The following is a 3,064-nucleotide window of genomic DNA, read 5'->3' as shown; positions in this document are numbered from 1 at the left end:
ATGGACGCTGTGCCTAGCCCAACTCCCATGATACATCGTGGAGGGTGGATGACTGGCCGGAAGCAGGTGGAAGCCATACCCAGCCTGCAGGGGTGGGAGGGACCAGCACAGGTCCCAGGATACATCGTGCCCCTGAGAGAAGCAAGGGGGATGTGGCTCTGTAGACCCAGGTGGCTCCTGTAGCCAGGGGCTGAGCGTGAGGGGTGCCCTGGGCCAGGGAGAGACATTCAGAGTACAAATGCAATCTAGGATGTGACCTTGAGGACACAGAATCCAGTTGCGGAGGTCACTGAAGATGAGGACCCAGAAGCCAGAGGCAGAAACATACATGAACCCTTTGCGGATACTGGAGAGGAATACTCAGGCTTTCCCTGGATGGCACCATGGGCAGCTCTGAGCAGGAGGAGGTGCAGGATCTGTAACGCACATCACAGAAGGGAGGGCGCAGTGCCAGAGATGTCCACCATCGGGAACCAGAAAGCACACACGTGCACACACACACACCACGCACATCACACATGCCTATAGGCACACACACCCACACTCCACACACCACACACGTCACACACGTCACACACATCACACACATGCATAAACCCATACAGCACATACCAGACATGCATCACACACATATGTGCACACACACAGCACGTGCATACACACACTCTACACACCACACACATCATACATGCACACCCATACAACACACACATTCTCCACACACCACACACATGCATCACACATACATATATATGCATACACATACAATGTGGCTTCTGGGAGGAAGAAGTGATGATATCCAGAAAGCCACCTGGCATGACCCCAGCTCCATCCCAGGGCTCAGGGGAGAATGTAAAACTTCAGCAAGCTTTAAACTTACCCCTCTTATTTCTATGTCTCTCATCACAGCTTATTCTGAGGCAACAGTGACTTATATTTTAGTGAGAATTTTAGCAAGACTTTCCACTGCCGTCTTCTAATATAGCAAGTCTTTTGTAATGCGGCTTCACCATGTAATGGGGAATTTATAGCCCATGTAACTTCCCTTTCCATATAGTTTAAAAATCAACATAATGCTGTAAGATAAAGGAAAAATAACATGAAAGTAATTTATAATCTATAACATGCACTTTAATATGACAATGATCACTGACAACTGCCTAGATGCCTGCTAATGAAGATAAAAAAAGTAAAATAATTGTCAACAGAACAGTCTCAACGCTTTTTATTTCCAGTTCCTATTGTGACTGCGTGACTAAGACATCCTGAGCAGGGTTTTAGAAGGTGTAGTGATCTTTGTGCAATGTGGAGAACCTTGGTATAAAGTCCCTGTGAAATTAAACAATTCAGATGTGAAGCTATTGGAAGTTGAGTTCATTTTGCACCTTGAGAGGAACGTGGCTGTGTGGCCTGAGTCACATGGTGTGAAGCTGCAACTTCTTTGATTCTAGGTCAAATCTCTTCCTCATTCTTGTCCTGTAAATGACTAGGAAGGACTGAATGGCACCAGAGGTGAGACCCCTCGAGACGATTACCCCTCCGTGTGGAAAGCTAAAGCGGGTTTCCTTGGAATGCAGCAAGCTGTGAGCAATCAAGTGAAATAGATTTAACCTGTGACCTCCTTGAAACAGGCTGCAGCCCTCTTATACTTCTGTCTCTGCTTATAAATTGAAACTTTAACTTCTCAGTTTAAAAGAAGAGCCCATTCATCTAGAGTCTGTGTTTCCAAGGTGACCACCCTCAAGCTTTGCACTCAAATAAACTCTGTACTGAATCATCATTTCCAAATTTCATTATTGAAGACTGACATTTTGCTAACCACAAAGGGATGTGAAGTGGGCCTCCAGCGATCCCCATTACATCACGAACAGCCGGAGCCTTGCTGTCAGCACACATGGCTTGGGTTCCCCTGACCTCGCTGGAGTCAACAGGGACCTCTGGGAAGGATCTTCTCGGGTCCGAACCTCCCAGCTTGTTGAAGTTCTGACTTTGATTTGAGCCACACAAATTCCTAACTCGATAGGGCTGGAAGACCTAGTGCAAGCTTGGAGTTTTGTTTGTTCTTCTGGGATTCTGCTGACCCCAGATTCAAGACTTTGATTTTTTTTTCTGAGGTTAAGGTTCTGTTTTGAATTACTCATTAGAGTTTCTAGAACCTTTTCTCCCATTTGAAATTTTGGTGAGGGAGAAATCAGTTTCTCTTTGAAAAGAGAAATTGAAGCTTTGTGGATTGAGCAAAATTTGTAATGTTTAAAACTGGCCAGATTCTGAAGGCTGATTCAATAAACAAATGTAAACTTTCTTCTTGAGTGACCAGAATTATAAAAGGTCCTCTAGGAGGACGAGGTAAGTCCCAGAAGGGAAGGACAGTGTTCCTCCTAATTGAAAAAGGCCCGAATGATAGCCACGTGTCACATTAATAAACAATGAAGATGCTTTTATGAGAAAGCCTGCACTACAGGCTTATATGGCCTTAGACAGACTCACTGCAGCCCCAGAGGGAACCTGCACCATCACGAAGACTGAACGTCATGTCCCTAACCCAGATGAATCAGATAATGTCCCTAAATTAATTACCGATATGAAAACCCAGTAATCAAACTTTCAGATCCAACACCCTCTCCACACAGTTGGTTAAGTAGCTGGTTTGGGTCTTGGGGAACTGGGCAGAAGAAGCTGTTAATCGTTAGTTGGCTTCTGGCCTGTTTTGTCTTCCCTGCTCTGGCATTGGTGTGCAATGGAGTCAATTCACAACTGAAGATACTAAAATAATCGTCACTCGCAGAATCCCATTAACGGATGATGCGGCTGTGTAGCCTGACCAGTGTCACCACATCTCTTCCTTCATGTGGCTCCAGGTTCAGCCTGTGCCCTGTCAGTTCTGTACAGCTTGGCACACGGCCCTAGACATGGGAGACAACGTCCTAGGAGTGAACCTTCCTAAGTATCTGGGGCTAAGCCCCTAAACATGCAGAGATCCCAGACCATCCGCATTCAGCTACTAAGCTTTCCTCAAAAGGGTCACGTTGAAAAGGAGAGATGTGAAATTCATCCAAACTGAAAG

This window comes from Hylobates moloch, unplaced genomic scaffold (genome assembly GCF_009828535.3).
Source record: "Hylobates moloch isolate HMO894 unplaced genomic scaffold, HMol_V3 SCAFFOLD_13, whole genome shotgun sequence".
Lineage (NCBI taxonomy): Eukaryota > Metazoa > Chordata > Mammalia > Primates > Hylobatidae > Hylobates > Hylobates moloch.
Note: the sequence above shows the minus strand (reverse complement) of the source record.